Here is a 15,357-nt window from a genome sequence, read left to right on the forward strand (position 1 = left end):
AACCACAAGAATTGAACAATATTACAACCCTGATTAATGTCATATATATACCATTAAATAGGGTATTGTACTGAGTAGGTGCATAGACACCTACCTATATGTCGATCAAGATGTGTGATCCGACGGTGGTGAGAAGTTTATTCATGTCATCTCGGCTTTTGGACCATAGGCTATGTATGAGTATTGCCATCCTTTAATCAGTCAAAACCATTTTCAGCTAATGAATTGACCCGCTCACATGGCAATGTATGTGTGTGCTTACAAGAGAGAGATTAAATGACATAGTTTATAGACTGTTATTAAGCACCTACAAGGGGGGTAGGTCAAGGTTATTAGTTGCCGATTATGTGTATGCGAGGGGGATCAAGCTGAAAATGCTACATGCGGATATGAGCAGCTCATCACATATTGTAATCACATAACTGATAAACCATGATGTGGGTGTGGTATGTGTGCTCGGCATTCTATGTGTAGTGTGTAAAGACATCCAGTATGCTACTTATAGGATGCAGCTTCCTAGAAGAGTGTTTCTTGTGCATAACCTTACCAGTGTAATCTCCATACATCCTACTATCGCATGACCTGAGTAATTTTAATTGTCATCTTTATTACAGACTCTTGTCCTATAATTTAAAAATCATCATTTTTACCAAAACCAATGTACTGAGTAGGTGCATAAGCACCTACCTGAATGTCGAACCAAATGTGTACAAGGGGGCAACCTGGAAATTGGACGATGATTCTAGAGCCTGAGGTTTGGAGGGAAAATGGTATGAGGTTGTGAGGATCTAGAGACTCCAGCATTGGGTGATGTATTCCTTCATTCATATGTTGAAGGAATTAATATCTACGTTGATCATGTGTGTCTATTTGTGTGTATAATGCTTGTATAGTGTTGCCAATCCCTCGGAGAAGGTCCACTCTGAGCCAAAGTGTGTGTGTGTGTGTGTGTGTAGCTGTTTAAATCTTAACTAATAAGACATAATTGAATTTTACATTCAAAAGACAGCTGGCCAAGGAATAAATGAACTGATATTACAAAAATAACTCAGTATTAGAATTATTTAGGTACAATGATTGTAGGAAAGAGATCCTCTTTCAGTTAAAAACTAGAAATAGGAGAACTTCCTGGTTCCTCAGTGAGTAATTCATTACAGAAAGGTTGCTTGCCAAAGAAAAGAAAGCCATCCAAGAGAAGATAGAGTCCTTACCTGCATCCATCCAAACAAGACAACAATTATGTTAGCCTTGGATGTGTTTTACAGGTATCAATGGACTATATTAGTTGTTATCCATGTCCATCTTATAGGTTTTAATTACTTTAGACAAGCTAGTTTATTCATTTAGTATGTTAGCAGTTTTTCATATTCCTTTTTAAACTATGGTGGAGTCCATCAAGGGTAACACCAAGAGCCACCGCTTAGTGACTATGTATAAAGAAGCAACTATATACTTACCTTCTTCAATCAGTAGAACCCATGGTATCAAAGGTACAAAAAGATGCGATATCCGATATTTTTTGTTTAACCAGAGGTTATAGATGCTGGTGGTGATTACCTCGTTTTTAACACCAACTAATAAGCAAAAATGTAACTAGTTTAGGAGAGTAGTAAAAAAAATTTTATCATTTTCTTGCCAAAAAGCTTGGAAGATATACCCAAGCCAAAATATCCACTTACCTTCTTTATCCAAAGAGTCATTATCGATTATCTCGAACAATAGTGTCTGGTTATACCAACCATGGCTTATTTCAAACTTTTAGAAGAGTGAGCTGCTATATACTTACCTTCGAAAAAGATGTCAGGTTATTCCCATATGCAATGTCCGGCATATAAGTTCCAAAATATGCTAAGCAATAAGTTAATCACGGAAGAAAGAAAGAAAGAGCCCACTGATTTCGAGAACTGTCAGATAGAAAAAAAAAACTAGTAATCACAGCGACAGCAACCTGCTGTTTGTTTTCGCCAACTGGCCCATTGGCCATAATCCCTTGTAGCAACCATTTACACAGTCGATATACAGTAACATCCCGCCTTTTTCTTCTTGCCCAACAGAATCCTGAACGGCCATCAATCCACCCTTCATACTCACCACCACATACTCACCAACACCTACTGTCATTGATGCACATGCAGTCTTATGTGGAGGTGAAGTATTGCGCCCTGAGGCCACCCCATTATGCAGACCATGATCATTTTTTATGCACAAGAGGCCCATGGCCACCCATAGTGGCTAGGCTTTTAGCAAAAAAAACCAGTCAAGTTTTGAAAGTGTTGGAATTAGGGTTGCAGAGAAACGCACACAGCTTGGAGAAGACAAAGGGAGCTCAAGGCACACAATAGAGAGTATATTACTTAGTGTGCAATGGAAAGATAGATAGCCCTAGAGTGATGGGCGTATATAGAATGCTCGGGGAAAAAAACCTCCTAACGAGGGAAAAAATACCCCGGCGGTCCTAGTGTGTTCACACACATCACTACCACATGTATATGGTAACAAATCCCCCCTAGAGTGATGCGGTGAACGAGAGCTGGCACATGAGTAAAGGGAAGTGCCATGCCCTGAGGACAGGATCAATCCACAAAGGGGAGTAATCCTAAAGCTTTGCGGAAAGCTTCAAGCTTCTCACGAGACAATGCCTTTGTGAAAAGATCTGCAAGGTTGTCCTGTGTTGAAACATAAGCCAAGCCGATCTCTCCTGCTGAGAGCCTCTCCCTGAGATAGTGGTAATGCACCTCAATGTGCTTTGTGCGAGCATGAAAAACTGGGTTCCTCGCAACTGCCAATGCGGTCTGACTATTAGTCCAACACCCAAATTAGCCATAAGGCGTCTGAGCCATACACACTCAACCGTAGCTGTGAAGACTGCCCTGTACTCAGCCTCACAACTCGAAGTGGCCACAGTAGGTTGCTTCTTGCTCAACATGATATACATGAACTTCCAAGCATGAAAAAAAAACAACTTGTGGACACTCGCGTGTCAAAACAACCAGCCCAATCTGAGTTCGAAAAAGCATGTAAGTCTGGCGGAAGTGATCCCCCCTTGGGATAAAACAAGACAAGGTGTAAAGTGCCACTAAGGTAGCGGAAAATCCTCTTGACAGCCTGCCAATGCTTAGACCTTGGGCTATGCATGAATCTGCTGACCAGTGAGACTGCAAACTGAATATCTAGCCTCATCTTGCATACATAAATGAGGCAGCCAACAACAGTTTGGTAAAGAGTGACATCAGCAGGATCACCAGCATCATGTAGACTCAACTTCAAACCTGTTTCCATGGGAGTGGCAATAGGTTTGCAATCCTCAAGTCCAAACTTACATAGCAATGTCTCTATGTAACTTTTCTGACACAAGGCAATACCACCATCACACTGCTTAAACTGTATACCCAAGTAATGATGCAACAACCCCAAATCTTTCATCTTGAAAGTAGCATTCAAATCAGCCTTAAATTCAGCAATATGTCTCTCATTTGGTCCAGTGATCAACAAATCATCAACATAAGAACCATGATGAGAAGTACATCACCCTCACGCTTTACATACAATGTGCTTTGTGTTGGAGTATTATGAAAGCCTTGTTTGACAAAATGAGTGTCAGTTTTCTCATACCAAGAATGAGGAGAATGCTTCAACCCATACAAAGCCTTGTTACATTTGCACACGTTGTCCTCTTGTCCTTTTACGACAAAACCGCGAGGCTGCGTTACATAAACTTCCTCAAATATGTCACCATTTAAGAAAGCAGTAACAATATCTGATTGATGTACATCCCAACCAAAATGAAATGCCAATGCACATAGAAAATGCACAGTAGTCATACGACAAGTGGGAGCAAAAGTCCCTTATAATCTATGCCTTTTTGTTGTGCATAACCCTTTGCAACAAGTCGAGCCTTATGGCGATCGATGTCACCATCTGGCTTGCATTTCAACTTGTAAACCCACTTTGTACCAATGGCCTTTTTGCCACAAGGCAAATAACATAAAGTCCATGTGTCATTTTCTATAAGTGCATCATATTGTGATTGCATGGTAGCCATCCAATTTTCTGAATTCTGTGCTTCATCAAAAGACAAAGGCTCCTCAACATCATGTAAGCTAGACACAGCCAAAGCATAACAATCTGATGCATAAGATGCATGGCAAGAACCTGAACGAGTACGACTAGACAAAGATGCATCCAATTTACTGTCACGCAAAGTGTGCACCAGCCATTTTGGCATACCTCTAGCCTGCTCATTTTCAGCCCTTTCCTCATCAAGTACATCATGTACATATGCATCAGTAATAGGCTGATCTAAAACATTTTCAGAAACCCCCATAGGCTGTACATTTGCCTCATTGGAACTTACATTCGTATTTCCACCACTGAAAAGAGGCAACAAAGTGTCATAAATGTCCTGTGTGCTTACATTACTGTCTCTAGTACATGACAGCAAGGGCTGAAGAGAATCTTCCACAAACACTACATCCCGAGAAACCAGAATACGTTTTGTTTGCGGATGATACAACCTGTAACCTTTGCTTTCAGCACTATAACCAACAAAAATACATTAGAAAGCCTTATCATCCAATTTTTTGCGCTGCGCTTGTAGCACCAAAGCATATGCCTGTTAGGAAATAAGACGTGCTAAATACATAATTGAGTAGATTACTTAATGGAGAGATACAATTTACATACACGAGATTATAGAGTAGAGAGAGAGAGAGAGAGTACACACGATATACGTGGTTCACCCAATGTGGGCTACGTCCACAGGAAAGCAGCCACTCAATGGCTTTAGCACTTCAAAAGAAGAAGTATTTTACAAAGGGATTAAACCCTTGATAGAGCTCCCGCCTTGCTTCACTCTCACCACCTTACACTCACCTTGTTGCATCAACTTCACACTATGAAATGTGTGTAGAAATGGCCTCCTTTTATAGGCCAAAAGGGCTACCCTCTCTTATGAGAGACAACCATGTGTAGCCGCCCTTGTGCGAATAAGTCCAAATCGGACCCTCCAATCCGCTTATGTGTGGCCGCCCTTGAGAAGACAAGTCCGCTTTTGAATTCAGCCACCGGCCACCGGCCATTGACTTCCGGCCACCGGCCACTGGCCATTGACTTTCGACCACCGGCAATCGGCCATTGACTACCGGCCACTGGCCAACCCACTGGTTGTTTTCCGACCACTTTCCGGCCGCCGTCCGGCCATAATATTCCAACAAAAAGGAATATTTCGGCGAAAATTTTTGCCCGTGAAAATTTTGGTTTCCGATGAGTGATTTTCCTTCACGCATGATGGCTTCTCCTCATAATGGGGGCCTTACAAATGTGCGATTTTACCACAGAAAATTACAAGGGTAAATCAGGCTCCATACTTAACAATGCCAAACAGCCAAAAACACACATGTGCTCAATAGAAGGCTTTCTATCATGCCATGCTTCATATGAGTAATAGACTTCAAAGCTTTCGTAGGACACCTGTTAAGTACATAAGTGGCACACATGATGGCCTCAAGCCAAAAAGAATGCGGCAAAGCTTGATTTTTGACCATACATCGTGCCATTTCCATCAGTGCACAATCTTTCCAACTCCCTGAACTGGATAAGAGGCATTGTTGGCACAAGTGACAGCATTCCCATGAGGGACATACTCAAGAGAGGTAAACAATTCACGATGTGAGGTAATGTGCTTTGTAGCACCACTGTCAAAATACCACACATGTGAATCTGCAGCAACTAATAAGTATGCATCATGGACGATAGGATTGTATGTGTACTCTATGCTAAAATCCCATTCTGCATCAACATCAGCATCAGAGTCTCCTTTCACAGAAGACTCAACAATGGCTGCATTTGTAGTGGAACCAGCATTTGCAGTGGAACCACCCTCTTTCTTCTAAGCCTCTTTCGCCTTCAACTTAGGACACGACTTGATCAAGTGATCATTAGCTTTACAATAATGGCAACGCATCTTCTTTTTGCCCTTATCACCAGAATTGCCAGACGAAGTGCTGCCAGCAGAAGCATTAGGAATAGAATTTTTGCCACTCGCAGCAGAACCATAATAAGTGGCTGCATTACTGTTACCACCCTTTCTTTGAGAAGCAATAAAAGCCTGTTCAACTGCACGCTGCATAGTCCTATTTTTTCTAGAAAGTGACTCTTGTAACAGCAATGTGCATAATGCATCAAACTTGACAACTTCAAGATTTCCTTGGGTCATCAGTCTCCAAGTACTAGCAAAATTCTGGTAGGAATCTGGTAAGGCATCAAGAACAGTCTGCACAAGGGAACTGTAAAAAATGACCACCTATAGAAATAAGCTGCTCATTGATATCCTTGACACTAGCAAGGAAAGTGTCCATATCATCTTCCTCATGCATAATCTTTGACTCCAGCTCTTTACAACCACTCGCAGCAGAACCATAAGAAGTGGCTGCATTACTGTTACCACCCTTTCTTTGAGAAGAAATAAAAGCCTGTTCAACTGCACGCTGCCTAGTATTATTTTTTCTAGAAAGTGACTCTTGTAACAACAATGTGTATAATGCATCAAACTTGACAACTTCAAGATTTCCTTGGGTCATCAGTCTCCAAGTACTAGCAAAAGTCTGGTAGGAATCTGGTAAGGCATCAAGAATAGTCTGCACAAGGGAACTATAAAAAATGACAACCTATAGAAATAAGCTGCTCATTGATATCCTTGACACTAGCAAGGAAAGTGTCCATATCATCTTCCTCATGCATAATCTTTGACTCCAGCTCTTTACGCAACAAAGAAATTTTAGCCTCGTTGTGACTTGCATAAAGACCAGCCAAAATATCCCAAGCTTGTTTTGCAGATTTTGTTGAACGGATGTGAGGAACAATGGTGCGCTTCACAGACAACGCAATCAATGCATGAGCCTGCGCATCCTTAACATCCCAACGAGCTTGTTCTGCCATAGGCAAAACAACTCTAACAGCTGATTGCAGAGAAACGCACATAGCTTGGAGAAGACAAAGGGAGATCAAGGCACACAATAGAGAGTATATTACTTAGTGTGCAATGGAAAGATAGATAGCCCTAGAGTGATGGGCGTATATACAATGCTGGGGAAAAAAACCTCCTAAAGAGGGAAAAAATGCCCCGACGGTCCTAGTGTGTTCACACACATCACTACCACATGTATATGGTAAGAGAAAGTATATGAACCTGCAGTAATCGACATAGCCTACAGTAAGCCACAAAGACGGCCCAACAAGTTCTAGGTCAGTAAGTTCTAGTGTGTTCACACACATCACTACCACATGTATATGGTCGTAGAAAGTATATGAACCTGCAGTAATCGACATAGCCTACAGTAATACACAAAGATGGCTGAACAAGTTCTAGGTCAGGAGCATTTTCTTATGCATATGGCAGGGATGCTCCAATCCTTATTTTCACTATATCCAGCCCTTTACGAATATCATCAGAAAGTGCTAATCTGCTCAGCTTTTGCAAGAAGCCCATAACAAAAAACGAGCCTACACAGTATGCATGTTTTTACCAAGCAAAAGGTAGGAAAAGACCTTTATTATGTGTAAAAAACGGTCTAGAAAAACAATAAACTCAGCAGAGGAGGGATTGAACACCTGAGTCACCTCTGAGGAGAGCTCCATTCTCCTTGGTAGTGGCAAGTAGACAGGAAATGTTTCACAAAATGACTCAACACACCCAATATAGCTAAGTGAGGGGCAGAGATGTGCCCTCACCTGCTTTTATAGCAGGAGGAGTCAAGTCTTGCCCTTGTGCAGTGTCACGGTCTCGAGAGAGGAAGGCCACACTCCACCATGAGTAAGAGAGACAGCATTGAGTATCACGCCTATAGCTTTCAATGGAGATCGACAGACTGGGAGGAGGATGAGGGCCGCCTTCGCTACTCTCTGAGGGCATTAGCCATTGATCACGCTTGACAGAGAATCATTAATTAGTAAAGGGCTTGGCCCCCGATAGTGGTCAAAATAAACAATCAATAAAAGTTTTTTAGACCTAGTATGGTCCAGGCAGCATGAGTCTAAAAAACGAGGAGGGGGGGGGGGGGGGGAAGGGGGGTGTTTTGTTTTTTGTTCTTCATATGAACAGTATACAAGTGTGTGTGTGTGTGTGTGTTGAACAATCTTCATGCATCAGTTGAGCCGGTTAGGGCGAATGGAGATGGCGATCTCTGAAAACCCTTAGACCAGGTAAGTAAGAGGAGAGCAAAGTGTATCCATGGCTTTGTAGAGCACAGTGTGTGTACAAGGCTATCGTAGAGAACACGGTGCTATTAAAGAGAACACGGTGCTACTAAAAGGATGAGCATGCATAGCCAAGGATAAAAACCGCTATTGATAAGGTTCACAAAAAGAAGATAGGGAGATACACTGAGGTCCCATTTTTAAAATCCTCCTTGGGAGTCTTGTGGAGGGTAGGTGGGGTAGTTATATGGAAATCACTTTGTAGAGAGTTCCAACATTTTCTGCCGAGTAATAAACTTATATAGAATTTATGTATATGTCAAAGTCCTTGATGTATCAAGATTCAATATCCAATTAAATCAATACAGGCTTGAGATAGATATCAAAGTGTATGCAAGTATCATTAGAGACTATGTGGCGAGGAAGATATATATACCATATACATGTGAGAGTCTCGTCAAAAGAGGCTCAAGGGTGTGATAGGGGAATCCGAACCAGAATTTGGAATGAGATAGAAAGCTTCTCACCTACCAAGGTTAAAACAAATTGTCATGTTTAAATGTGTGTGTGTGTGTGTACCCGCCCTATCCCAGGCACCATACACAATGGGTCAATAGTAGGCCCATTGTGAATGGGCCTACTACCTAATTAGAGAAATGACGTTGATATGTTTGAAATGTAAGCCAGGCCAGTCATTTTGAGAAAGAGATTTTATGATTTTGGTAATTATGTCGCTTCTCTTGAATCAATTAAGGCAAAACTTGTGGATAAGTAACTTGATATCTTTCTATGCCAGGAAGAAGTTAGAGGAGGAGTACATAATCAGGTATAGGAGGCCGATGCAGATACCAAGAGCGGCTTTACATGGTCGATTACTATCTTTTTTACGAATTCAATGGGTGGGATGTCTAATAAGTCCCTCTTCCAAGTAATATGTTGGTCATAACCACCTACACAAAGGCTATGGAGTGTGATTGTAAAGTTAAGGAATTGTACCGAAGTAGAAAAAAAGTCGGTTGATGTTTTAAACCCTTGTCCATATGTTGGTTCTATTTTTAGGCAGTTAGAATGATTGATTTCATCCGAGTGTTTTATTTTTGAGGCTTAATATGTCATCCATATATCTATAAGTGTGTTTAAATAGTGAAAGTTTATTATGGTTGTCTTTGTCACCCATGGTTTTCGGAAACCAATTGTATTCAAAGAAGGCCAAGTATAAATTACACATAAAAGGAGAGCATAAAAAGCCCATTGGAATGTCTAGGCTTTGGTTAAAGAATTGGCCTACAAAAATCAAAGTGGAGTTATCAAGGACCCAAGATATATTTTTAAATACTTTATCCTCATCGAAGTGTAAGTGATGAGGTTTTTTGGAGAGAGACATGCAGAAGAAACCATTCATTCTAGCATGTTTAAAGGCAAGCCTAATCTTTTGTTATAGAACATCTTTTAATCCTAATTCTCCATCTAGGGGTATGTTCTCATAGCATTGAGTAATATCAGCTTTGTAAAGAGATCAAAAATCTGTTTAGGGAGGTTAAGAGTAACTTCCGTGGAGTTTTTTAATAGCCAAAAAGGATTATAGTGTATTTGAAGAAAGTTAAGAGTAAATTTTTTGTTAAGAGGTGCAAACAAATTTAAATTCTGAAAGTACTAAGTCAAGGCAAGGGTGATATCCTTGGTAATGTTAGTAAAAATACCATTTGAGGCATCAGACATCTATCTGAATTTATGTTTGTGTGATTTATAGGTGGGAAAAAGTACTAGAAGTTTGGTATCTTGAAAAGAATAGCCTAATATATCTATATATTTTGAAATTCTATTAGTAACCTCATACAAAGAGGTGTTAAGTGGTGTGAATTCTTTTTCAGAAACGCGAGAGTAGGCTATTTTACAAGCCAAGTTTTTTCATAAAAGAGTGGGATAGTTTGAACTTTTATCCAGCCCTACTATAAACCAGCCATGTGACAGCTTTTGAAATTCATCAGCTAGTTGTGGTGTGATCCATGTGCTTTCAGTAGATAACCATTTATAAGGTAAGAGCGAGATTTTTTGGAAAAAAGTATTTTTCAACCAAATCTTCTAAGTCCAGTAGGACTATCTTCTCTAGTAGGAGAGTTCTAACAAGGTCAGTTAGACAACTAAGTAAAGCTGATAGAGCAAGATAAGTCCAGGCTTGTGGTAAAAGGGCTCTCTCAAAAGAAAGGTATTGACTTCAATGAAATATTTTCTCATGTTGTAAAAATGAACTCAATTAGTCTTGTCTTAAGCCTTGTGTGGCTGCTCATGATCTAAATCTTGAGCAAATGGATGTAAATACGGCATTTCCTCATGGTGACTTAGAGGAGGAAATTTACATGCTTCAACCAAAGGGGTATGAAGTTAAAGGTAAGGAGAAAATGGTTTGCAAATTAAAGAAGGGCTTGTATGGTTTAAATCAAGCATCAAACCAATGGTACTTGAAGTTCAATCGATGGATGTTGGATCATGGATTCACAAGATGTAACTCGAATCAGTGCGTCTACATGAAGAATTTGGGAGATGGGAAGTTCATCATCCTAGTTTTGTATGTTGACATGCTGATTGCAAGTGCTAACATGCAGGACATCAAATACCTAAAAGAGGAGCTGTCTAAATCTTTTTCAATGAAATATTTAGGTGCTACAAAGAGGATATTTGGTATGAAAATATCAAGGGATAGGACAAAGAAGACAATAAAGCTATCTCACGAGGATTACATCAAGAAGGTACTAGAATGGTTTGCAATGCAAAATGCAAAAACGGTTTCTACACCTTTGTCTGGTCACTTTAAAGTAACCAAGGATATGTGTCCAAAGACACAAGAGGATATAGCCTATATGTCTAAAGTTCCATATACTGCAGTGGTAGGTGCTCTTATGTATGCTCTGGTCTGAACAAGGCCAGACATTTCACATGGAGTGGGAGTTGTAAGTAGGTTCATGGACAACCCAGGTAAAGAGCACTAGCAAGCTGTGAAGTGGATATTTAGATATCTAAAAGGAACAACAACAAATGCTTTGTATTTTGGAGGAACTGATATTTTTCTAGAAGGGTATGCTGATGCAGATATGGCAGGTGACAAAGATACTTGAAGGAGAACTAATGGCTATGTCTTCACGGTTGGAGGCACAACAGTAAGCTGGGCTTCAAAGCTACAGAAAGTGGTCTCACTTTTTACCCCGGAAGTAGAGTAGTAGCAATGACGGAGGCAAGCAAAGAAATTCTATGGCTTCACAGATTCTTAGAAGAGCTTGGATTCAAACAAAACAACTGTGTCTTATACGGTGATAGCCAAAGTGCTATCCATCTTGCAAAAAACTCAGCCTTTCATTCAAGGACAAAGCACATTGAGGTGAGATATCACTTCATACGCACTCTTTTGGAAGAGGGACAACTAAAGCTAGAAAAGGTGCATGCAAGTGAAAATCCTGTAGACATGTTTACAAAGGTGGTCAACAAGGAGAAGTTGAGCTTTTGCTCATCTTCAATTGGCATTTAAGGATAAGAAGCCAGGATGGAAAGCAGTCACAGGTTTGGTTTGGAGATCAGTCTCTAAGTGGGAGATTGTTAAGTATGGAGCCTGATTTAATCCTTGTAATTTTTTGTGGTAAAAACGCACATTTCTAAGCCCTTCATTATGAGGAGAAGCCATTGTGCATGAAGAAAAATCACTCATTGAAAACCAAAATTTTCACGGCCAGTCTCGAGCCCAAGCTCAAGACTGGCTTCACCGGAATATTCATTTTTGTCGGAATATTATGGACGGACGGCGGCCGGAAAGTGGTTGAAAAATGATCGATCGGTTGGCCGGTTGGCCGGTGGTCGGTAGTCAATGGCCAGTGGGTGGCCAATGGTTGAAATTCAACAATTGATGGCCGGTGGCCGAATCTAAAAGAGGATTTGTCTTCTCAAGGGCGGACACACATGGGCGGATGGAAGGGTCCGATTTGGACTTATCTACAGAAGGGCAGCTACACATGGCTGTCTCTCATGAGAGATAGCCCTTTTGGTCTATAAAAGGAGGCCATTTCTACACACATTTCATAGAGTGAAGTTAATGCAACAAGGTGGGTGTGAGTGAAGCAAGGCGGGAGCTCAATTAAGGGTATACTCCGTTTGTAACCTACTTCTTGTTTGAAGTACTAAATCCATTAAGTGGCTGCTTTCCCGTGGATGTAGCCCACACTGGGTGAACCATGTATATCGTGTGTACTCTCTCTCTCTCTCTCTACTTTACAATATCTTATGTGTGAAAATTATCTCTCTCCATTAAGTAATCTACTCAATTACTTAGCTACGTCATATTTCCTAACAGTTGATACTTATGAAGGAACTGTGCAAGAGAGAAGAGGAAGGAGAAGAGCACATGACACATAGATATGGGTGGGGAGACTCAATCAGTGTGTAGCCCCCTATACACTTATGCTATGTACAAGGTATACAAGTCAGTGGGCGCCCAGACTCTGGGCGGCCGAGCAAGGCACAGGCGCCTATACCCCAACAAACTCCCACTTAAAGGCGACTGTGCCTTTAAGCAAGGGAACCTAGTCTAAAGACTACAAAAGGCGAGACAAAATCGCTCTCAACCGAATTCCCACTAACTGGCTGTGATCGTGTGCATCCGGTTGTCCTGCTCCCATGTAAGTCCATACACCACTAGACGTACCGCACACGTACTGCAAGTATGTACGCAATACCTGCATATCTCCCTCATGCACTATGCCATCATTAGTCAAAAAGCGTCTGAAAACCCTAACTGCAAATGCTCCCATTGCAGTTGCGATATTCGATCTCAAGATCAACATCTCATACATGAGACCACCGAATGCCGATGCAATGCTAGCGGGCCCTGCTAGCTCTACGGAGCATGCATCAACATACATATCCCTGGAAATAGGCATCTCTGACCAATAAGGCATGTCAGCCACATTCATCTCATGACTGTCTGCAAAAGACGCATCAACCTGTCGTGCAACCTTAGAGAAAACCAACTGCTATAGGTGTCTGCTGGAAGACATATCCTGCACAACTATATCCCCATGCTCACTATCGAGCATAGAAAGGAATGATTTCATAATCACTGACGTCTCAACCTCCTCTACAATCATCCACTGTAGACATGACAACTCAATCTGTTGTGACTCACTAGAGCTCTCATGCTCTAACTCCTTATGCATAGACTCTTGCACAACTTCCTCTTGTCGTGACTCACTAGAGCAAGACCACTCTACCTGTCTATCCTGCATAGAAGTATCTCACACAACTGACTCTCTCCTTTGCTCAGTCACTAGCAAAGCATGCATGTCTAACTCTGTCACCTCTCTGTGTAACTGCTCAAGTCGTGCCCCAATTGTGTGCACAACGAGCTCACTACTCTGCACTCCATGCAAAGCACCCTGCAACCCAGGAGTAAAAGAGACTATCCGGGTCTCTCGCTCTCTGCATGGCTGTAACAAGATTGAGACTCGACCATCTTGCACCAGTACTACGTGCAATGGGGACCATGTGCCAACTCTAGCACCTCTCGCAATCACCAGCGAACCCAAATGCAACGCAAAAGATTGCTCAAGTAGGATACCCAACATCCACTATCCTTGAGATGACCAACAGAGATCAAACTCATCTCGTCAAATCTGGCACATGACGCACATCTCTGAGCACGTACAATGCACCGCTCGGTAATGACAGTCTCACATCTCCTGAACCAGCAATCTCATGCAGTGACCCATCTGCCAATTGCACACTACCATGCACTCTACTAGAATAGCTATTGAACAAGTCACGATACGGAGTGACATGAAAAGTAGCATCCCTGTCTAGCACCCACTGTAAAAGAAGTGCACTATCCTCAGACGTCAAAAAATCAGGATTAATACAGGAAGCAAATGTGACCTCACTATCACTAGGGTACTCAGACACTGTATCTGATCCTACAACTGTCAAGTCAACAGAGCCTATATTATCTATTGCATCCTTGAGACTAGCTTGTCTCCTGTGCTGTCTCATACAACAAAAGCATCGCCGTCTAATGTGCTCTGTGTGACCACAATGCCAATATCTCAAGTGTCGACACAATGCCAATATCTCAAGTGTCGACACGAACGAGAACGCCGTCTCTCATGAGTCATTGTCCTAGACTCAAAAGTCTCACACATATTGACTACTATAAGTGAATGTCAAAATTAACCAAGAGCTGTAACTCTACTCTAGGTACGGTAGCAATGAAATGCACTCAACTAATCCAAAAGAAGCAACCTACAACGAGAAAATGCTCTAAAAAAAAAGAGCTCACCAGCACCTACAATGCTCATGCGAATCCACGCATAAAATTTCTCACAGTAGTGTAACCACACTGTGCTCCACAAATGGCAATGATGCAAATCCCAAATGCCAAGTGTACGAGGCTCTTTTAGAGTAAACCAAGCTCCTGTATGGCTATAAAATATGGCTGCAAATCAGCCCCAAAATTCAGCTCTTAAACAACTGCATAAACAAGTCACAAACGTGTCCCAGATCAGCCTACAACTGAGCCATACATGGACACCTGCAAAGAGGAAACAATGGTTGAAAATTCAGTGCCCAAATAAGCCCTCAAACCTGCCTGTAAACTTGTAAACCTGTAGCTGAAACCTGCTGAAAAACCTGAAGCCATTAGTGCTCGAATCCGGCTACCTAGCTCGTAGCCACACAAGCATACATCACAATATTCACTCATGTGAGTGTGCCGAGATAACTGTACGCCTGTAAAACCGTGAGCTAATCATCGAGTCCACACTGTGCAGTATCGATGCATACATGCACTAAGCTCCCACCTGCAGAGAACACCAGACGTAATCAATGAGTGCAATCGCAATCACAACCTGGATCGCATCAACTTATGCGCATAAAACTCTTGGGAAAATTTTGCCAGCGTTTCGATTCACAATGGCTATCAACACAAAATAACCATTGTCCTACAAGCTCAATACAATGATCAATCAATCTGGATCAAACTACACTCAACATACATGCATAAGCTCTGCAAACCTATGTCCAACAAATGCTCACAAAGAGTACCACAGGTGACCATACATATCATCCACAACCAACCTCTGCACTTGCTCACAAGATCTATTGCTCACCACATAAGCATACATAGAGCAT

This window comes from Adiantum capillus-veneris, chromosome 15 (assembly GCF_014529385.1).
Source record: "Adiantum capillus-veneris isolate H3 chromosome 15, ASM1452938v2, whole genome shotgun sequence".
In the NCBI taxonomy this organism is placed as follows: Eukaryota; Viridiplantae; Streptophyta; class Polypodiopsida; order Polypodiales; family Pteridaceae; genus Adiantum; species Adiantum capillus-veneris.